General features: G+C 37.7%; 1 long non-coding RNA gene across 1 annotated transcript in view; it reads left to right on the forward strand.

The window, feature by feature from the left end:
• Nucleotides 1–660: 660 nt before the first annotated feature.
• Nucleotides 661–23,904, forward strand: part of LOC143695870 (uncharacterized) — a 77,604-nt gene continuing 54,360 nt past the window's right edge. Inside the window, exons 1-3 of the long non-coding RNA XR_013185350.1 lie at nt 661–827; nt 1,143–1,260; nt 1,367–1,518. This is a non-coding gene — a long non-coding RNA (uncharacterized LOC143695870). The remainder of the gene's footprint in view (nt 828–1,142; nt 1,261–1,366; nt 1,519–23,904) is intronic.

A 23,904-nucleotide genomic window follows, 5' to 3' on the forward strand; every position in this document is an offset into this window, starting at 1 on the left:
GCCAAAAGTGATGTTGTTCTAGAATGGACTTGCTGAACAACTGAGATTCCTCGGGCCTAGTTTTTATGTCTTCCCTTTTCTTTGTGCTTCTTCCAGCTGATAAATACTGAAGGCTACAAACTTACCTCTACCTTACAGCAGAAACCAACTTGCAAAAATTGTAGGGAAAATCTGGGGTGTCTCTTTCAGTATTTGGAGAGGGGGGAAAAAAGAAAAAAAAATCCTGGTGTCTTTATTTACTTTCTAGAAACTTTGAATATTATAAACAAGTCATAAATTGAAAATTTGGGGATTATTCATTGCTTTTTCCCTGCAAAATAAAGACTGAATTCATTCCCCCAGTTGGATAGAGAACAAAAGTGGCAGAAGGCTTTAGTGGTACAAATGGATTTGGCAGGAAGGAAGGATGGGTCTTTCACAATGTGCAATAATATTTGTGGGACCTAGAAGGAGATTGGCAATATGGAGGTAGGGAACAAAGAAGCAAAGATAAACAGGCCCAGATACTCATCAAAGACAACATGATTGTCCACCTGACAGAGAGGGCTGGAAGTGGCACTTTCTTGGAAATAAACGATGATGAAATGAGAAGATAAGTTTTGCTTTTTTTAGCTTTTTTTCTTAGACTTCTCCCACTCTTCATAATAGCTGCAGCTTCTCTGCCTATATCAGACTCCAAGAAGTTTTCCTGAGCCATAATTGCTCAGTTGGATTTGCAATATCCCTCTGTCTCCAGACTTTTAACAACTCTCAGGGAATAATAACCTGGACAAGAAAAATGGGGAAACCTTGCAGAGAGCAAGTACCTACAAATCATATTCATACAGGTAAATCATGTCTATTCTGTCATAAGAATAAGATTTGCAATATCCTTTTGTCCTCAACGTTTGCATATTTGGAAAATAAAAAAAAAACAAAATAGATGAATTTTGGTGATGGAAGTAATGTGGGAGAGGGACTATGAGAGGAACACAAGGATGAGTGTTGTCATATTTGATTTATGATTGCAGCAAAAAGGCATAAAAAGACCCAAGGGGTAGGAGGAGAGTGGGAGTCTAGACAAAGGAATGGAGGTCAGAGAACAAAGAGCCTGCAGAAAAGTAGAGTTCATATATTCATTTTTTTCTCTGCTCTTTACTTAGATGTATTCAAGGTCTCAGCAACCAGATCTGCTCTGAGTGGTGGTGTTGGACAACATGAGCTCTGAAGATCACTTCCAGCATAAATAATGTTATTATTATAATATAGCAACTGCAAAAGGTATTATTTCTATGTTAAGAACATACTGCTTCTCTCTTCTCAGAGTTACTGGTAGTGATAAACAATCCCATAATGTTTACCTAACAACTCTTCTCTTTCTTTTCAGGTTCAGACAGCCCTTTTAGATGTGTTTTCCATTTTATTGGAACCTGCCAAGTATGATTTTGTCCACAGAAGAGCAACATTAGCAAGAACCCAACTTAACCTGGTCTAGGGATATGATCTGATCCTATCGTACAGCACCAGGACAAAAGACAGGTAAATGCAGACCCTATTTCCATGTCACTAATGTTTGATTCATATTCTTGCACAGTTGCACAAGTTTTGTGCTGAGAGGAGGTTGGAGGGAATTCATTTTGTTTCACCCACACAGTGAATTCCAGCAATGTGGAACATCCTAGTTTCTGGAAGTATGTTTAAATTCTCACCTAAATCCTTCTAAAAGTAAAGATTATGAAACTGCAACTTGGGACCATTATGGCAGACACTTTAAATTAATGTAACTGGCCATGTTCTTAGCTCTTTTGTATGAGCAGACTACAAAAATTGTCTTAAAAGGGGTGTAAGCACTTCTAAGCACTTGTCAAGGGCACCCTGTGCTTGAAAAATGTTTCCTTTGTCAGCGTGAGCAAAGCTGATGGCATAAAGGATTGAAAACACATAGGTCACAACAAACCCTTAGCTACAGGCTCAACTATTACCCTGAGAGGCATAGTGTAAAGTTGCAGGTGCAATAAAATGCTGATACAAAGCTCCCATTTAGGGCAAGTGGCATTTGATCACCAGGGAAGTAGTTGTCCCTGCAATGGATTTCTTTTTCTGAAGTGGTCGAATTTTTATCACTTTCTCTTTCATCTTGGAAAAGCGGGATAATGCTTCATGAAGGAGATAACGAAAACCATCTAGGGAGCCATCAGAGAAACAAACTTCTAGAAGCTGTATTAAAAAAAAAGTTCCATCTCTGCTTGCCTCTTATATGTGTGAATCACAGTTTTACCACCTCCTTTGAGAAATGACATATTTAATATATGCCCCATCTAAGCAACAGATGCGTGTGTAACACAAAAAGGTGTGGAGGGAGATTTCTTAGAAATAAACTGCTCAGTGGAAGAGAAAATATGTGAACATAAATTTCAAAGGCTTGTTTCAGCAGATAATTTCAGGCTTTCCAGGCAAAGCCTAATAGTAATCACTACCATTAAGGGAATGAGTATGATGTAGGTATATGGAACAGAAAATAGGTAAAGTTACAGTTCAGATGCATCTTTACCTAACACATTCTAATATTTTCCTGTATAGAGTATTTGTTTTCAAAGTTGCATAATTATACAAGACAATTAAATTCACTCCTAGAGAGTATCATGAAATCTGGAAAAATTTTAAATTCTCTAGCTCTTGAAATGAACAATTACATTCCATGAAAGGAAAAAAAATCTTGAAATCAGAGAAGTGTAAAAAATGCTCTGAAAAGGAGATATGATCACATAAAATGCATTTAGGAAAAAAAAAAGAAAATTTGGAAAAGGAAAAGGAGTGAATACAATGAAATGGGTAGGAATGACATGAAGTGCAGTGAAAAACACTAAAACTTGTGAAAACTATACATACAGAAATCTTGACACCAAGGAACAAAATTAAATGAAGAGACAGAAGAACAAACTGATGAAATAAAAGGCCAAACAAAAAAAAATTCTGAAACAAAATGAAAATAATAAAATGGAATGAAATAACATAAAGTGCATTGGAAATGGACCAAACCTTGCAGAACTGATCCTCACAGAAATTGCAAGATTCGTTTCCCTCCATGAAATGAAGAATTTCCTTTCATGAAAGGGAATAAAATTTTGAAATCAGAGAACAAAGTCTAAAAAGGAGATATGATAAAATCAAATTCACGTGGAAAAACTCTGAAAATTGGGAAATAAAGTGACTATAACCTACTGGATTCGGATAAAATGAGGTGCAGTGAAAAGGACCGGATCTTGACAAAATTTTACATGCTGAAATCCCCCAATAAGAGAACAAAGTCAAACAAAGGCACAGCAGAAGTAATCACTGAAATTAATAGCTAAAAAAAAAGAGAGAAAATTCTGCTTTGTAGTGAAAATAATAAAATGGCATGGGAAAACATGAAGTGCAGGAAAATGGACAAAAACCTCACCGAATTGATCCTCATTGAAATCAAAAGACTTCATTTCCTCTCATGAAATGAAGAATTTGCTTTCATGAATGGAAATGAAATTTTAAAATCAGAGAAGAAAGTGTAACAAACACACTGGAAAGGAGATATGATAAAATCAAATGCAAGTGGAAAAAAACTGAAAATTGGGAGACTGAGTAACTACAACTGAAAGGATTGAGATGAAATAAGAAGCAGTGTAAAGGACCAAATCTCAATAAAATTATACAAATTGAACTCTGGAAACACGCAAATTAAGCAAAACAAAGAGGCAAGCAAAAAAACTGGTAAAGTGAAATGCTTAAAAAGAAAAAAAGACAAAATCCCATTCTGAAGTGAAAAAAAGAAAAACAAGAAAAAGTCATGGGATGCCATGAAGTGCAGGCAAATGGACCAAACCTTGCTGAATTGATCCTCATTGAAATCGCAGGATTTCATTTCCTTTCATAAGATTAAGTTCTTCATCTCATGAAAGGAAGTGAAATCTTGATATCAGAGAACAAAGTGAAACAAACTATAAGAGTGCATTGCCAATGAAATTAAATTCCATGGAAAGAAATAAAAGAAAATTCAGAAATGAAGTGATTGTAATCACATATAATTAGATTACATGAAGTGTTCATCTTCTGCACAGCTTTTGTAGTTTCCGTGTCCCTGGAGGTTTAGGGTTTGTAGTTTTCCCATGCCTGACCCTAAGCAGAGCAGTAAGAGTTGCAATTTGCTGAGGTGCAAGCACATGGGTGGTGTGGAGCAGAAAGGTGTGGAGGAAACCATGCTGGGGCAGTGCTGTGCTCCCCTTGGCATGCATTCTGTAGTGCCAGGGTGCCTTGAGCTCTGGGCTTTGTGCTTTTCTCAACCCAAGCCCTAAGAGGATCCCTAACACTGAGCAGAGCACTAAAAGCTGCCTTTTGCTGAAGCAGGTGCTGAGCAGAAAGGAGTGAAAGGAACAATGTTGGGGTAAGGCCATGCTCCCCTTGGCATGCCTTTTGTACCTGGAGCTCTCAGCTTTTTGGTTTTCTCAACCTTAATCCTAAGTGTAACCCTAACTCTAAAGGGAAAAGTGAAATCAGCCTTTTGCTAAGGCAGGTGCCAAAGTGAAAAATGTGGAGGGAGAAATGCTGGGGGAGTGCCATGCTCCCCTGGCAGGTCTTTTTTAGCATCAGGGTGCCTGGAGCTCTGGGCTTCGTGGTTTCCCTGCACTTCATGTCATCCCATGCCATTTTATTGTTTTCACTTTGGTGCAGAATTGGGGTATTTTTTAGTATTTCATGTCTTCAATTTCTTCTCCTATCTCTTTGTTTGACTTTGTTGCCTGATTGTGGGATTTCAGTAATATAGTACTGGCAAATTTCTGTCCCTTTGCTTCATTTCATCTTAATCCATTTCATTGTATTAATTCCACTTCCAAATGTTCTTTTTATTTTTTTTAATTGCGTTTGATTTTTTATTTCTCCTTTTCAGAGTGTTTTTTATATTTTCTTCTCTGATTTCAAGATTTCATTTCCTTTCATGATAGGAAATTCTGTAAATTCTTATGTCTCTAAAAGTAACAGATTTTGAATTTAAACTCTATTTCTAAGCCTAATGAATTATTTCAAACTTCATCTGTAGTTCCCAAGTTAAATGCCTACCTTTTGCAAAGAATGAGTAAATTCTTGATTTATTAAGAAAGAAATTTAGCATTCCTGATACTTCAGCTCCTAAAGCAAGTATTTGGATTTAGATGCCTGATAGAAACTTATGTGAAAAGCTGTGAAACTGAACAGAGGTGTTCAGTGTTCCATGTCTTTGTAAGGATGTACTGGGATTTCTAAGATCAATTTGACCAGGGAGAGCAATGGGTATTGTCTACCTTGACTTCAGTAAGGCTTTCAACACTGTCTCTCCAGAAATCCTGTTGGGCAAGCTGCAGAAGTGTGGGTTGGATGAATGGACAGAGGAAGGAATTGGAAACTGGCTGAGTGATAGATCCCAGGGAATCATGATCAGTGTCACAGTCTAGTTGGAGGCTTGTCACTAGAGGGGTCACCTAAGGATCAGTACTGGGCCCAGGATCGTTTAACTGTTCATCAGTGACTTGGCTGAAGGGGCAGATGTCTCCCCAGCAAGTTCTCTGATGACACAAAGCTGGAGGAGTGGCCGAGACTCCAGAAGGAGTGTAGCCTGTGCCACCCTGCAGAGGGACCTTGGCAGCCTGGAGAGATGGGTGGAGAGGAACCTTCTGAAATTCAGCAAAGGCAAGTGCAGGGTTCTGCACCTGGGGAAGAATAATCCCAGGCACCAGCACAGGCTGGGTCTGAGTGCTGTAAGCAACATTACAGTGAAGGACCTTGGGCCCCAGTGGACAATAAGCTGTCCATGAGCCAGCAGTGTCCTTGTGGCCAAGAAGGCTGATTGTGTCCTGAGGTGCATTAAGAAGAGCATTGCCACCAGGTCAAGGGAGAGGATCCTGCCTCTCTGCTCAGCCCTAGTGAGGTGCACCTAGAGTGCTGTGTCAGGTTCTGGGCTCCTCAGTACAAGAGAGACACGGAGCTCCTGAAGCAATTCCACTGGACAGCAAAGGCGATTAAGGGACTGGAGCATCTCTCTTTTGAGGAAAGGCTGAGGGAGCTGGGCCTGTTCAGCCTCAAGAATAGGCATCCAAGAGGGTACCTCATCGGTGTCTGTAACTCTGAAGGAAGGGTGTCAAGAGGATAAATCCAAGCTCTTCCTGGCAGTGCTGAGCAACAGGGTAAGAGGCAATGGGCAGAAACTGATGCATGGAAGTTTCTCCTAAACATAAGGAAGAACTTCATTACTGTGCAGGTAACCAAGCACTGGAATAGATTGTCCAGAAAGGTTCTGGAGTCTCCCTTAGTTGAGATATTAAAGAACCATCTGGACACAATCCTGTGTCGTGTGCTCTAGGATGACTGCTTGAACAGGGAGGCTGGACCAGATGACCACTGTGGTCCTTTCCAATCTGACCCATTCTGTGATTCTGTAATTCTGACTATGCTGCTACTATAGCAACATCAATTTACATTGAAATATTGTTAAAAGCCTATAAGAAAGGATTAAGTTGTCAGTATTTTCCAGTGCTTTTCTTGTTGAACCAATGATTGACAGTGGGATTTCTTCTTTTTTTTGTTTTTTTTTGTAAGATAGTAGCTAATAAATGCATTCATGAGAATAGTACTTTTTCTTCTTTTGTTTCCTGCCTGCTTTGTTCCTAGATGATTTGCCACCACTGCTTATAAAGTAAAAGATTTCACATGCTACAGAAGTTGAGGCCTGAGCTGTTTTCCCTGAAAGAAAATAGCTAGCAAGCTGCAGGAGGTGACACACTTTTGACCTTGGAGAAGTTCTGTTGTCTAAATTAAGTTTTCAAACAGAAGTGGGTCAGTTACACAAATAACAATATACTCATACTCATATCCTTGTATTCACAGTTGTTAATGCAACTGTGATCTATTGAGGAGCCTTTTTTACCCATTGTAACAAACAAAATTTAAATATTAGATGTGGCCATCCATTTGGAATTAAATACTTTTATTTGGTAGTTTATCCAGCTATCTCAAAGAGCAAATTTCAAAGTTGAAAGAGGAAGGAATAATCACATTTTTTGTGTTTATCTTCCTCCAGACTCCTGCATTTAAGATGGGATCAGTGAGATTGTGGGCATAACATTGGGAGTTCGCAGTTTGTGGTGTGGCAAAGCCATGGATTAGGGAAGAGGCTGGATGTCTGTTTGCTTTCTTTGGGAAGCTGTGTGTGCAGTGACAGTGTGTATGCTGGCCATGTTCCTCTGAGCATGAGAGGGAGCACATCAGGTGAACTCTTGTGTTTAGTATGTCCAGGAGAGGAAAATCTGTATTCACCAAAATGTGGCAGCAGGGAGTGATGGCCTAGGTAATGAGGAAACTTCTGGGAAGTGGAGAGCACAGCAGATATTTCTCCAAACCAGCTGCTGAGAGAAAGAAGCCCTCTTGCTTCAGTGTGTAAGGAAGATGGTTATAGATTTTATTTATTTCTGTCGTCTTTACTCTTGCTGGGTTCCTAGCACCCCCTCCCCCCCAAATTTAAATTTTCCCTTCATATTCTAATAAGATTTGGAATTTAAGCTTAAAAGCTTTTTCTTTGTAGGACTTATAATGGGAAAATCTTAGGCAGGTCTACTACATAGTTGCAGTCACTTCAAAGGCTTCTGTCTCTACATAACACAATATATGATTATTTGTGACCAGACATGAACAGTTTGGTGAATCTTAAACTTCAGGGAAGCGTGTCTGACTTAATTTAATTTCTCTTCCCATTTAACAAAATTATGTGGCTTTAATTCAGGTTTACCAAGATGCTTCCAGCTTGGTGGATATAACGTGAACTTGAACTTCTAATGCAGATAAGCATAGAAATAGTGCCTATATTTGAGACATAGGAAATATATTTCCTCTTAAATCTGCCAAAGTCTTGTGGGTGAAAATACACTATTTTTTTCACAATGCTTGGAGTTCTGAATTGCATGAAGCTGCTGCATTGAACATTGGAGTAAAGTTGATTTGACAGTCAGCTGCAAGGGAAAACACAGTGGTCCCAACACTAAACTGTTGAAATCAAGGATGCTTGCACTGTGCTCATTTTTATAGCCATAGTTTTTACCTGCTCCAATCATAAGTGACACCCTGAGGGAGTTCTATTTGAGGGAAAAGTCACGCTCTTTGTGGTCTTATTATCTAGAATTAACTTTAAGTCGAAACAAGCCACCTGCAGCACGACTGCTCTTGAAAATTCTCTGTGTTCATGTGAAAATAAAACAGTTCATCAATTCAGTCTTGTTATTCCTCGTTAAACCACTTCTTTTTTATAACAGTACCTGCAGAACACCATGTTTCAAATTAACATTTAGAATCTTGAGCAGAGATCTCACAAAGCATTTCTCAGTTGTTAATCTGCATGTGTCTGGAGATTAATTCTTTTTCTTGCTGTACAGGTAATCTTTCATAGAAAGTACTGAAATTACATATTTTAGTGATTTTTAGGCCTAATTTCTACAACTCTTTCCTCTTTGCCTTAACATCTATCTTGCTGCTTTATGGTGCTATTTATAGTGTCAGCACATAGTATAAAGGAAATACCTGTCAGTGCTGCACTATTTGCAATGCTTTCTCTATACCTGTTCCTGCAAATATGTTTTCAGCCATGTAGTAAACTGTGAAGAAGAGTGCTTGTGGGTGCAAGGATGGCTGTAGCTTCATCTAATCAGATACTATTCCTTGGATATCCTGGAGTGGCCTAAACTGCTGCTTCAGGGCTCTAGCAAGCAGCACTGACCAGAGGAGACTGAAAGCACTGCAGCCCTGAAGGGCTGAGTGCTTGACAGCATTGCTCTGGACATAGAGCCACTGACCCAGTCCTCCTCTCAGATATTTGCCAGCAAATGTGCACCACCAGCCCTTTCCAGGAGATAGTTACCAATAATAACTACTAGCTGAATTACGGGGCATTTTAGGATGGAGGGGATATCTGGAAATCACCTAGTGCTTAAAGCAGGTCAGCCAGAGTAGGTTGCCCAAGACTGTTGGGTTAGCCAAGGTTTTGGGGTTTTTAAATATCTCCATGAATGGAGATTCCATAGCCTCTCCAGAAAACTTGTTCCTGTGTTTGCCCTCAAAGTAAGAAGAGTGGGGGAATTGTGTTCAGATGGAATTTCCTGTGTTTATTTTTTGATGGGTTTTCTAAAAAATCTGTGGCTCTTGGACTGTCGCTGGGCACCATTGAGAAAAGTATATCCTCTGTCTTCCTCATTCCCAATTTTCATGGGTACAGATAGACAAGGTCCCTTTGAGTCTGCTTTTGTCCAGGCAGAACAGTCCCAGCTCTCTCAGTCTTTCTTCATGCAGCAGATCCTCCAGTCCTGTAATAATCATTGTGGCCCTTTGCTGGACTTGCTCCATGTCTCCATGTCCATGTCTCCCGTTCTGAGGAGCCCAGAACAGGACCCTGCATCCTATGTGTGGCCTCACCAGTACTGAGCAGAGAAGGTGAATCACATCCCTGAAAATTCTAGAAATGTGTTTCCTAATGCAGCTCAAGACACTGTTGGTATTCTTTGCTATGAGGATGAGACTTGGTTTGAGGCTAACAGACCTACGTCATAAATGTGGTGGAAATATGATGTTCCACAAAAGTGGAATATTCATATTTATAAATGTAAATAAAACTTGCCAGACTAGACCACCAGAGCAGATGCCATGAAAAGTCCATTTGTGCCTGTCTTTTCCTGCTTCTTTCCCACATGTTCAATCTTACATGTTCATCAGCATAAAGTCTAATGCACTGTGATGTTGAAAACCCTTACAAATGGAATATTCCCATTTATGTCATATTACAATTTCCTTGATCAGGTCAGGAAGGAGTTAAAAGTCTATTTGCTCTCGCAGTTAGATGGGATCTTAAAGAAAATTTCAAGTCCCTTCTCCTGCCTAGAGCAATTGTTCATAGATGTGTCATTCCTGATGTGCTTTTCTAATATTTTTTTAAAGACTTCCAGAGATGGAGAGAGGAACATTTCCCCAGGCAATCTTTACTATTGTTTCTACAAAACCATTATGGCTACGAGGCCCAGCATCTAATGAGATTTCTTCTTTGACACATCTTAGGCCTTACTGTCTGTCCTAGCAGTGTCTTTCCTTGACATCAAATGTACTTGTTTATGTTAAAAGCATATGTTTAAGCTTTATGTTCTCTTCCTTGATACTTTATTTAAGCTAAACTGCAGACAGGGTCCTAATTAGATCTGAACTGATAGGCCCAGAGCTCCACCAAGCTCATAGTTCCTACAAAACCATCTGATAGATTTCAAACTACACCATGTAGGGTATGTGCAAGAGTAACTCCCTCAGTCTATGAAAGAGGAAACAAAAGAAAAATAATACATGCAGTATTTCAAATTGAATCAAGATCCAAAATAAATCAGGTACAAACTTAAACATTAAGTGTTTTCTTTAAGACTGGTATGTGAATTATGGAAATGAGAGATGGAATGGAAGATGGGAAGTATCAGGTAAGCACCCCAAAGTGCTAGCAAGTTAATGGTGCCTAGAGCCCAAGGACTCCAGAAACTGGGAAAAAGACCATGATGTGGGAAAGAGGATGTGAAAGAAGGCATTCTTAGAAAGCAAGGTGGAAAACCATCATTGTCCAATCAAATGATGTATTAGAGATGTTAAACAAAAACCTATACTTTAACTGTTGGTAAATACTGCACTTGCACTAGGTTGAGCTATCTGTAGAGAAATGTATGCACACTTCTATCAGCCAGACTTCCAAATGATAAGTATTCCTGAAAGGAAAGGTCCCCTTTCTCTTTAAGTTGACATTAATGCAATTATATCTTTATTTATATAGAAATAGATATTTGCATGTTTTCGGTCTATTGGTCATATTATCTAGGAAACAGCCTTAAAGATTTACAAATGTGCCTAATTCTACTTCACAAGGAATTATGCTGAAGGCTTGCAGGTTATTTCATGAGTGTTATTTCCAAAGACCAGACTAAAGAGTCAAACAGTGTTACTTCAAATACTCAAGAAGTGTCCTCCATATGGAAGGTTGTGTCTGTGGGAGTGTAATTCAAGAGAAGCAAGGAGAACAGATGTGTAGAACGAACTCAAATACAGCGTAAGTCTTCAAAGAAAAAAAAAAGAAAGAAATTCATCCCATATTTTGGAATTAAGACAACCCTTAAATGCTTCTAATTCCAAGAATAACTCTTATCCCATAGTTTTTTGCATCTAGAAGCTGCCGTTCTAAATAACACGCTCCTTCCTAAAGGAAATATCACTTGTCCTAAAGCATATATGAAAAAAGGGAAAGTTCTGATTCTAGCAAGGAGATACAGAAGATCACAACAGGTCAGTGTGACAGTGGTGATAACAGGGCAGACATTGCTTCTCACAAACACCAATCCCAACATTTAGTGTTGCCTCAGTTGATTTTGCAGCAGGACAGCATGTGATGAACGAAATTGCTCCTGGGTTTTTGAAGGCTATGAAAAACAAGGACATCACAAAGGAACTAGATTTCACATTAGGTTTTACATTATGCATACATGAATTCAAATAATGCAAGTAGAGCAATTACAAGACATAATCCAGCCAGCTGAAAAGCTGTATCTTAAATGTGCAGTTATAGCTGAGGTATTCCAGTCAACAAGCATTTAGCTAGAGGCAACTGTGCCTCAAAACAGAACATTTTCCAAAATTAGTTTTGAAAAATAGGCCCTCGGGAGGTACTGTTTTAGCTACTTCATGATTTAAATAAGGTGACTTGTAAAGGAACATCTATTGCCCCAAGATTTGCCCATACTCACAAAAGACAGAGCTGTCCTAGTTAAGAATCTGGAGCCTTTGGCATATTATATGAGTTATACGTAACTTAACCTTTTACCAGCGTATTTTAAATCATCCATATAAAAATATATCTACAGTAACTGCAGAGCAATCACATTTCTTCTAAAGCTATCTTTAGACCTGTTTTTTTTTCATTCTGTTTTCTGTAGACACTAATCTAAGTGTCGTTACAAAAAATCATTTGAAATCCATGGTAAGATTGTTTTTGCCAAATCATTAAACCTTTTCTTGTAATTTTGGGTTTGGGATAAGATGGAGAGGTCTCCACATTAAATCTTATGCATTTACCAGAAAGACCTGTATAAGTGTAATGGAAGACAGATGGAAATACAGAGAAGAAAAACAAACTTCCATGAAACACTGACTTTGGTAAATTTTTATAACCAGATAAATGCTGAGAGTAGAGACCATCATGTACTTGTTTTCTCCCTGTAGATCATTATCTGGTTTGTACATTCTAATCCTGACAGTGCAATTTTTTTCCTAAAGTTGGGGTTTGTATGCTACAGGATGTGTTCATATTAACATTTTGACTCAGATCAGGAGCTTACTTTTGAATCCAGTTTACCAATTGCTCCTGCTTGCTGTTCTTTGCCATTGGATATTGTATTCCTTTGAGGTGGCTTAGTTAGGACATGCATACATAATGTACTTTAGCTATTAAGAGAAGTCTAACATGGCACCACATTATGGCTGCCCTAAAATAAAATTACTTGACATGCATATGAAGTGGACGTCTGCACTAGCTCTTCTACAGAAATGCTCAAGCTGAGCTATAATGTACAGATTCTTCAGCTAATGGCGATAGAGCTTAATTTTGTCTAAATAAATAATCCCTTTGGAGTTTCTCTACCTCTTTGCATTTACTATTTATAGCAGTGTGAAATAATCACACTGTTGTAGAAATAGTTCTAGAAAGGATTTCCTTAGTAGGAAGTTAAGGAAATTCTTCTCTATGAAAGAAGAACTGTAGGTCTAGAGAACATGATTTTGCTCTTAAAGAAGCTTTAAACACAAAATAAAAGACCATCCGACAGAACCAGACATAAAGGCGGGAGCTGGAATATTCTGAATGGCATCTACTAAGATGAAAGTAGTAATACTCTTTTTTTAAAAAAAAATTTAAATATGCTGTCAATGGAAGGAAATTTAAGGAATGAAAAATTTGAGAGAGCCAGTCATTTATTGATATTTTTCATACATATATATACCTCACCCCTCTCTGATTTCTCTGATTGGTACACATACATACTCTCTATATGTTTCCATGTTTCTGCTCTTCATATCAGTGAAGAGCAGAATTTGAAGTTCCTTAGGAAAAAACTTACCAGCAAAAACATTTGGAATTCATTATATGAAATAGTGTTTTACTTTAAGAGAGGAAATGGATTAGGCATAAATTTGCATAAATTAGACTCTGCCTTAGTCGTGATGTAATAACTTACACATCTTATGTGAAGCTGTCTGAGATACCCTAACTTTGGGTGTTAAGTTTTCTCTTCCAGATCAAATATGAGAATTTATTAGTCAATGCCTTGAAAAAATACATGGAATTTATTTGCTATCTTGCATTATTAGGAGTTCCAACTATCAAAAATTATTTTTGAAATTCAGTGGGCTTTATCAGTATCTAATGAACTTGAAGAACTTATTTCCTATTACTCTGTCATAACTCCAAATCTACTAGCAATACTGGATCTTAATCACATCTCAGACATAATCCTTCCTAAAGCTGTAAAAGAATGCTAGTTAAAGCATGACTCCTCCCCAGAGATCCTGCTCCAGATTCACTGTTGTTGCTGTCTTCCATCTCCTGCATCCACTAAGCTGTTTTGACTGCTCCAGCTGGCAGCACACAAGGGGTCAGCAGCTACTCCCCTTATTTTATGCTCTGGTCTCATTGTTTACTGAAGCAGCAATGACCAGCTTTAGAGAAATCTTCATTGCTGAAAGGAAGTTTGCCTCTCCTCCCCAGCAAGTCATGATAAAACGTGTTTAGAGGGAAATTGGAGTACCTGACAGAAGGAACTCTAAAATTTTGGATACAGAAAAAAAATGAAAAACAGTGGGTAACTTCAATGAAAAACAGTGGGTAACAGTGGGAAAAATCAAAAAAGACATGTTACAATTAAAGAAAGGACTGAAATCAATCATATAGCACTAGCTATAGAATGTTATGGACATGTATCATGTTTTTCACCAGCCAAGAACCAAGTCCCAGGCAGCTGCTTACTCAGTCAGGATCAGGGAGAGAATCAAAGGGTAAGAATAGAAAACTCATGAGATGAGATAAAGACAGTTTAATCAGGAAAGAAAAAGCCACACATCCAAGCAAATCAAAACAAGGAATTCATTCACTGCTTCCCATGGTCAGGCAGCTATTCAGCTGTCTCCAGGAGAGCAGGGCCCCATCATGCAAGAGGGTTATTTGGGAAAACAAACATTCACTCCAAAAGGTCCCCCACTTCCTCCTTCTTCTCTCCATCTTATACACTGAGCATGATTTTATATCATCTGGAATATCCCTTTGGTCAGTTAGGGTCACCTGTCCTGCCTGTGTCCCTTCCCAACCTCCCATATATCCCCAGCTTTCTTGCCACCATGGCCGTACAAAAGGTTTTGGTTCTGTGTAAGCCCTGTTCAGCAATAACAAAAACCATCTCTTTATTATCAACTCTGTGTTCACCACAAAGCCAAAACACAGCCTCGTACCAGCCACTGTGAAGAAAATTACCTCTACCCCAGCCTAAACCGGCACAACATGTAAGAAACGTTTATAGTTGCTAGCACAAGAGGGAGAAAAACATCAAAAAAGTAGATTTACACTGAGCTTTTCATTTGGATATAGTCCAGTACTGTAGGATTATGTGGTAAAGCTTATCTGCACACTCACAGAGGAACAGACAGACAATGGTAGGAGGGAAAGCCCAAATAATCCCCTGCCAAGCCATTCCCAGGGAGACCACACATGGGCCATCAGCCCACCTGCAAAAGCTGAGAAGAGCACGAGAATACTCAGGGAACCCAAATGAAGGCCTCCCAGAGAATTGTACCTTGTCCAGGCATCTCCCTGGTCAGTCCCAGGGGAGATATCATCTCCAGAAACCAGGTGGGAAACCAGTCCCCACGAGTCATGGTGAGCAGCAGTCCAGTCATCTTTCAGACTAAGGGAGTGGATGCCTGTGTATATATAGGCAGGTATAGACACAGAAATAGATATGTAAATATATGTGTGAATGTACATATTGTAGCAAGTGGACCTCCATCCTGCCTAGCCCCAGAGGAAAGCAAGATGATGCCACTGGTGCTGTCTGTGTTCCTGTGGGTACTCCAGGTTTCCCTCTGTGATCTGTGTGACAGCCACACTGAGATGTGTGTATGTAGGGTATATGTGGGCTTGGGTGTGTGTGTCTCCTGGGAGCACATCTTCAGCATCAATACTGGTAGATCTGGGCACACAGAGTGCCAGCAGCCTTATTCCTCTTGGATGCAGCAGGATGCATTTACCTCTAACCAATATCTTGTCTTATTTCAGCTGATAGCAATAAAAAAGTTAGATGATGCATAGTTAGAGCACTCTCAAAGGTATTATTCACACAAAATATTCCATTTAAAACCTGATATTTTTTGTTTAATCTGAGATAACTGTGCATCTTGAAAAAATATTTTAAAATATTTGTTTAAAAAATGTCTTGAACATTAGCTTTCAGGAGAGTATCTAGGAAGCAGAAAGGAGGTATGTATTTTTAGTTAGATTTTGTTGTTAAATTTGATATGCTTTGATAAAGCTGCTCCAACTTTGAAAAAGGTTTCTCTGAAAAAATAGTAATAGAAGAGCATAAGCTGAAGGGTAGTTCCTGGAAATATGCAGTTCCTGAAAATCTACATCTCAATGAAAGAGCTGAAAAAACCCCTCAGGCTGATTTCAAAGCCTTTGCATGAGTGATATTCCAGAGAAGATAGGTGAAGGATGCAAGCAGTTATAATGACCCTTACTATTTTACAGTAAATTTTAGTTCCAGGTACTGTGAAGAATGTAATCTCAGTGTTTTCATCACCAGATTTTTATTGCTTTTATCATATCAAAATGGATGTGGAGGAATTTATACCGTAACTCTCTCCCTTACTTCCACTAAACATGTAGATCAATATATAACAAGTAGACTCTGAACATTTTTTTAAATTCATAATATCAATTTTATTGCATAATTTATAATCTATTGCATAACCTATAATCTATAAAAAACTTCTCTGTCATAGACAACAGGAGCTTGTAAAGAAATAATACCCTTAAGACAATTAAAGTTTACTCTTTTCAGTCTTCCTTTTAGACGAGTAGATAAAATAGGGACAGATATGAGTGGATTAAGAAAACAACCACTTGTATCTGAAAACCTATTTTATCTTAAAGTTTATTGATGAAGTCACTTCACTGTTTCACTGAATGAGCATATATATATAGATATATATATATATATATATATAAATGTGCAAATGTTTTCAGGATAGGCATTCAAGTAATTTCTGCGCTCCTCAGTATGGATTTCCTGTGTAAAGGAGTCTGTAATAAAATTATGTTTGAAATTGGTTTTATCAGCACTGCAAGGTAGAGCTCCTTCTCCTCAAGCTGGCAATTATTTTTAGTCACCCTTATGCATAATAAGGGAATTTTTGTTTTGTAAAATGTACAAGCAAGGAAAATCAGGCCCTGAGGATTTTCACTTCACTGAACTATATGACGTCTGGATATGCTGATATTTAATAGCTACTTCCTAATAGTGACCTTGTATTCAGCTTGAGAAGAGAAAATGTAATAGTGAGTAGAAATTGTATAATAAAGTTTTATTCAAAATCAATTTTTTGAGAAGGATAAATTAGATTAAACTCTAATAAAAGTGTAACTAAGATAGATTTCACTTAGGTGAAATGAGTAATATGGTTGGTGTATAAGATGATGGTCCAAATACATGCACAATTATATAGTACTAAATACAGTTAATAAAATGCATGGAAAATGAATGACTGAAAAAGAAAGATATATTTAAAGGTAATTCTTTCAAATTATTTTTCCCTGAGGGATGTTCTCTAGGTCTCCTCATTGTGTTCTACCACACCAAAGCAGTAGACAGACTGGGAAAGTGGAAATGGATAAAAACCACTGGTTGGTTTGGTATGGTGTTTGTTCTGTGCTTTACTCCCATGCTGTTAGTAGCAGAATGCTAAGCACAGTTTAGTATGGAAGCTTCCTCCAAATACCTCTAATGAAACTCATGTGGTCCAAGGAGCTAGGAAAAAAATGGTAGTAATATGACAATAATAAATAAATAAATATGTAAAATATGAGAGAAAGTAATACCATGAGAGAAAGTAACACCAGATGAAAGAGCTGAAGAGATTCTCTCAGTAGTCCTCAAATGAGTTGAGCAGGATTTAAATTATGTATTACTGCTTGCCCATAATTTTACCTCTTTTCCATGTATGATTTCAAATTCTTCCTATGTACTGTTTGCCTCCTGATCTCTAGCAGAAGTTACATGATAAGAGGTTATAATTGGTTCATCCCCCATGAGCTGGATTTTGAAAGAAGAGGAAGGTATAATTAACTTGGAGTTTAAGGAGATAATGAAGAGAGAAAGAATAGATGGTAGATTTGAAGCTTGAAAAAGTAGGAAAAGAGGAGCAGAACTGAGGGATTTAAGTGTTTCTTATAACTTTTTATAATTATATCTTGCAAACCAAATTATTTTGGGATTTGTATTGTACCAGATCTCAACTTCACAATTTGCAGTAAGAGCAGAATCACCCTATGATTTCATGAAGGAAATCTAATGTCTCCCAAAATGGATGGCAAGTTGCAATATTTCTGGTTAAAAAAATCAGTGCTATTATACTGTGTATTTCAGTAGTTTATATCATCACCCATTTATTAACATCTACAAATACTAAAATTAAATGACTCGTCCCCATCTTACAAGATTTTTTGCCAGCTGTAAACTACAGACAAGTCTCAACTTTTCAGATGTGGTTGTGAATCTTGCATGTGATCAAAAAATGTCAGGGTTCTGTCATCACCTGTGATATTTTTTGCTAGGAGCATGCCCTCCAGAAAGGCACAATATCAACATGATTTTTTTTATTGTTTATACTCTAACCTTTACATTTTTAGATATATCTATGGGTTTTGCTTACATGTCCTTATATCCCCAGGGACATTTCATATTGAAGGGTTATTGCATGTGAATTATTTTACCTCATGGCCAGAATCTGTCTCATTTCTGATTTGTCTTTAGTGGTAGAACCTGCCCTATTTTTTTGACCCATATTGAGAAAATAGGAATCCCAAAGAATGCATGTTATTACATTACCTTCATAAGCCCAACCAGACTCCCTTATCTTAAACCCATTTGGCACATTGCTTCTGTTAGGAAGTTATATAAACCCACATTTGGTTCCATGAAGCATATTAGCACTTAACTGCGTTAACCTATGATTTTCCAACCATGATCAGACCTAGCTGAAGAACCTGAGAAGATTTTTAACGGACCTGCATTATTAAAACCATAGCAAAAGTCTTTATCTCCTTGCTTAAAAGTGTATGATTTCTCTACAATTTTACAGGAGTAAATTTTTCAATAACTATCTCATCAGTTCATCTATTACTTCTGTGTGTTCTAGGCAACATCATTGTTTGTTGTTTTTTTTTCCTGTATATAAATGAAAACTACACACTTCCTTTTTATCTGTTTTTGTCCACATACTTTAATCTGCAAAGATCCTTTCAGATCTGCAAAATCTCATGCATCTGTCACATCAAACAATTTCTGTCTGTTTTGTTGGATTTCTTTAATAACATGAATACCCTTGACACATGAATTGCAGAAATGAATACAGGAAGGGCTATTCTGTTTTCATTCAAGAGTTTCTATTCGTGTTATCACCATTACCAGGGTGGTAACATATTTTGATATCAAACTTGATTCTTTGTTTTTCCTCTATCAAATGCTTTCTTATTACTGAATCTGATATGCTTGTACTTTGAGACACCAAAAGACTTGGTAATCCTGTTGATCTTTTATTTTTTGAGACTTGTAGGATCTTTAAATGCCTGAAAAATATAGTGTTATATTATTTATTTGATTTAAATCTGTGTAATTAAAATAGTTATAAATTATGAGCTTTAATAATATATAAGGACTAAATTATTTCAATTTGCAAAATCCCCTAGAAGCTTTTGGACACCTGTTCAAGTTTAAATAGAATAGTTTCTTTTTGATAGAAAAGAAGCCGGAAAATTCTCGTGAAATTTTGCTCAGGTCAATTCATGATTATGAAATGGGAAGCTCTTGTTGGCACACGCTTGAAGCCATTCCTCTTTGAGCTAAGCTGCTCCCAGCAAGAAGCACTCTTTAATGAAAATTTCTCTTGCTGAAACAAGACTCTGTAACATTCTGGTTTTTTCCTGAGTGGTACAGAGTTCCCACTGCCATAGGAATTGGGGCCTAAAGTCACGGCACAATTTGGGAAAGACAGAATTTTGAAGGCAAATAAACCTAAAGAAAATGACCAAAATTTCCACTTTCTCAAATGCCTGCATTGGTTGGTAGGAATTTCCTACCCTGGCCACTGTTAGTCCTGATACATTTTCTGAAGTCTTAACCAAATACAAATTTTCCTACTATATTTTAAATGCATATATAATATGTAAGCAAATGGAGAAATTGGAGGAGAATGTAGTATGTTCAAGGTATGAGAGCAATGAGAAAAAATCTGAAAGTCTTCAGATAGTGACGCTTCATGTTTTTTATATAAACAAGTTCTGTTTGTTTCTCTTTGTCCTTTGCTATGTCCCTAGCTTCCTTGTGGGATATGGACATTTTGAACACTTCTTGAATGTTCTTCCAAATCTCTCAGCTCTTGCCTTGTATACGTTATATCAATCCCTATGTTGTTCCTAAGTCGCAGATATTCAAGCACTGAGCAGGGTTATTTAGTTGCTATTTTTACAAAGATATCCTCAAAAATGTCCTTTTCCACTGAAATAGGTGTGTGGAATATATCATATGTTCTTGAAGGAAGGAAGAAAAAACAAGGGGAAAAAAAAAGTGTGAAGGACTTTGAATTTTTATCAAACCAGAAACCATTCTTTGTTACTTTAGCCCATATTGGATGTCACAACATCTCACAAGTCAAAGATATTAAGACTTGCAGGTGACTCAGTCTGTGTGGAGCACAGAGCCACTGAAGTCCAGCTTACCAAGTTTTCCCTGACACCCATGGGTTTGCTGCATGCAAGAGCAGTCACTGAGGCAGCAGAGACAAACATGAAGTTTCCAGTGTGACATCCATCTGACTTTATCCTGCATGAGCTGCTTTTCTATGGAGCTAAGGGATTTTTTTAAAGGTAAGAAATTTTTTGATAGAAAAGAAGCCGGAAAATTCTCGTGAAATTTTGCTCAGGTCAAGCTGTCTTTAGTAGAGGCATTTTTTAAGAGTCCTGAGGAAAAGCAGAGACAATATTGAAAAATGATAACGTAATATAAAACCTAAAAATTCCACATCAGTATAATACATAAATCCATAGAAGTCCCTAAATCCCCCATATCTAGATGATCAGTCAGTTTTTCTTATTATAAAGACTACATTTATTCATGCAGTTTATGGACATTTTATTCAATGAGTCTTCTGTAGTTTGTGAAGTGAGATTCTTCTCACTTGTTCATTTGCTTCTCACTTTCTTTCATTTTTTCATTCACTTGTGTCCAGTTACTAAATGCTGTGAAATTTTTGTGTGTGCCTCAATATCACAAGTATAAATAATTCACATTATTTCATTTTCATTCTATTGAAACTCCTACTAGACTTGATACTTATAGGAGTTTTTTATACTTACAGGAGTTTAGGCTTCAAAACACGTTCAGATCAGGAACTGCTGTGTTTAATTGCTCTTTGATGGCCTCTGCTGTCCTGATGTAGAAAGAGGTGAATTGAACTGATGTTAGTGAGTGAGCCAGTGCAGGGATGTGTTGCATATATGTGTGTTGCCCATCCTCTCTACTTCAGTACAGAAGTGGCATTTAATAAACCTGTAGCAGTAGTCCCATAGTTGTGGAGAAAAAAAAAAAAACAACTCTGAGTTAATCCCACCAGGCTGTCTGGCTAGGCTGGATCAGACCCAAATGTGGATGCAGCATTTACACAAAACCAAACAAACATAGCGATATTCAAATTTTTAGTTTTCTCCATAAGCCAATTGCTGTCTCACTTTTCACTAGCAATAAAAGTCATGAAGCAGATTATAGTAATTTTCAGGAGCATTAGCTGTTCCACAGGTTTTTGTTTGATAGTAAACTGATTCAGTTTATCTGTATGTAATATCCACAAGCATTGAGAAGTACCCTGAAGCTAAAGAGATACTCATACACGTAGTATGGCCTCCTGGACTAGGGTCCTTTCCTTGCTGGAAATTGCTACTCATAATCGACCACAGAATCATAGAATATCCTGATTTATAAGGGACGCACAAGGATCCTCCAGTCCAACTCCTGCCCCTGCACAGGACAAACACCACAATCACACCATGTGTCTGAGGATGTTGTTCAATAAATAACATCTTATTTAACTTTACTGGAAGTGTTTTGCTCTCATTTGGCCTTCACAAGCTCTCCAAGATCTTTTCATTTGGAAAGAAAAGAGGGATTAGAAGAACTATGACAAAGTTTTTGACATCTAGAATTAGGTTCCCTGCAGTGACTTAAAATGCTGTACTTAGGGATGAGAGAAAAGTAGACTTCAACTCTTTGTCTTTAAAGCACACAAATATAATTAAAATATCAGTGTAAACTTCCTGAATTACAATTTTGGGGTTTTTTGGGGGGGTATATTGGGGGGGGGGGGGGGGGGGGAGAATGTGACCAGAAGACCCAGAGCAACATTTGCTTTAGTAAATATATTTCAGTTAATATTTAACAGTTGGTGTGTATGGGAATTGAGATTAATTGGGAAAAAAAGGGGAAAAAAAGGAAAAATAAACAAAGAGCAAAACAAACCTTGTTATCATGCACCTTCTGTCCTTGATTGACTCTGTTGATTGCCTCTGTTGTTAACATGCACCCTCTGTTCTTGTTTGAGTCTGCTCTTGATTGAGTCTGTTCTTAACAGTCCTTGCTCATATTGATATTGTCATTTGTTCCTCTAAGGAACAAAAATACACTGAGGATTACTTGTGTGTTTGCCACTGGGAGAAGCATCTCATCTGAGGACAGACTTACTTTCCAATCCTTCACTCACCGAGAATTGAATGTTTCAAGCTCAGTAATTTTGATGGGATTAGCAGTTCTGGTGTTCAGATCAATGGTTTAAAAGAAGGCCATTTTTCTGAAAGTTCTGAAAATGTGAACCCTGGGGATTTTTTCAAGGACAAAAATGTGTTGCCAAAATTATGGCAGGTGGAATTGCTGCTTACTTGTTTGGGGGAGGGGGGTTTGTTTGTTATTTTAAAGCCAATTTTTTTTGGCCAGCAGTCTCTGTCAGGTGCAGAAGAGAGAAGAAATAAATGTCCTAGTGAAGGAGTTGTGTTTTTTTATTTGTATGTGTTTATCCAACATAATCCCCTCAAATTGCAACAGATTACAAACTAATGCTTCTAGGAGCGTTTTTCCTTCTGTCATTGTTTTCCAATTCAGTGCTAAATGGAATGGCATTGGGCTACAATAAGAGAGTCAAATCAACTGCAGAACTGTTAGGTTTGTTTTATTATTAATGAGATTCCTAGGTTTCTGATTCCTATGAAAAATGCTTACAAAGATCTGTTAGAGATAGTATAGGCTTGTGAATTTTGAAAGAAAGGGATTTTAGGAAGGGTTGGATAGTCCATTTCCAAGTCCTTCTTTGCCCTCTAGTATATTCAAAATGTGAATTTGCCAACTATTTTTAACCCTTCCCTCCTTCCAGTATGAGTGTTTCCACATTATGAATAATTTAATTTCTCCCCTGATTAGTCATCTATATTTTCAACTCATCCAAGTTGCTTTATGAGCCTAATAAAAGCATTGTTCATTTTATACTCTGCAAAAAGAACTAGCCATGATGCCTGCAAGCTCAAATACCTTGAAGGGAGATTCTTTCATGTTCCCAGTTAATTAAGAGATCTAGTAGACTTGACAAGTTTCATTCATTTGGCAGGAGAAGCTTTTATTTTTGCATGAATTTGAAGTTGTTTCTTAAATAACTTACTTATCTCTCTCCCTGAGACATTTTTCCACATTCCTATTTCTTTGAAATGTTTCATACAAACTGTCATTGCTTGACAGCCCTGGATCATTTACTCTGTCTCATCCACAGGCACAACTAACTGGGTCCCTCATGAGAAGGAAGCCCATTTTTATTTTCTCTGGTTAAAACAATCCTAGACTGATCATCCAAAGTATTTCATTTGTGGAAATTATCATATAATAATAAAGAACTTTAGCAGCAGAGACTCTTAAATTTAGTTACCTTATTATAGGTAAGCTGTAATTTCATTGAAACTAAAGCTATTTCTGATTTATCTTCATTGCAGCTTTGACACAACTGCTGCAGCATTGCCTTTTTTGACTGAACAGGCCACTAATAAAGCACAACAAATCAGTGACTTAGAAAAATTCTCTCTTGTGTCAACGTAGGTTGTCTGTTGGTACCCAGTATGTTATCTGGGGAAGAAAAATACATAGATCCTATGCAAACAATGACAAAATTTGCATTGGTAAAGCATTTGTAGAATTCAAGCAGAAGGTGTTTGGTTAGACAGGCTGCAATTACCTCTTCATTAAGGATCCTGTGGCACCTATATGCTTCACATAATTCCAAGATGCTCTTGTTGGGATTGTGCACAAATATTGGGAAACAGCCATGAGAGAGTACTCACTGAGACATCTTCACTGTTTCAGTGTGGTGGATGTGCTTCTCATCACAGGAGTGATGGAAACATTGAGTATTTCCACAGTACACTTGCAGGGCCCTATTCAAACTGGATATTATAAACACTTGTGCTTGCTGTCTCATGGCACTGCAAAAAAGACCCTCAAGCCTATGTCCTTC

This window comes from Agelaius phoeniceus, chromosome 1, assembly GCF_051311805.1.
Source record: "Agelaius phoeniceus isolate bAgePho1 chromosome 1, bAgePho1.hap1, whole genome shotgun sequence".
Classification (NCBI taxonomy): Eukaryota; Metazoa; Chordata; class Aves; order Passeriformes; family Icteridae; genus Agelaius; species Agelaius phoeniceus.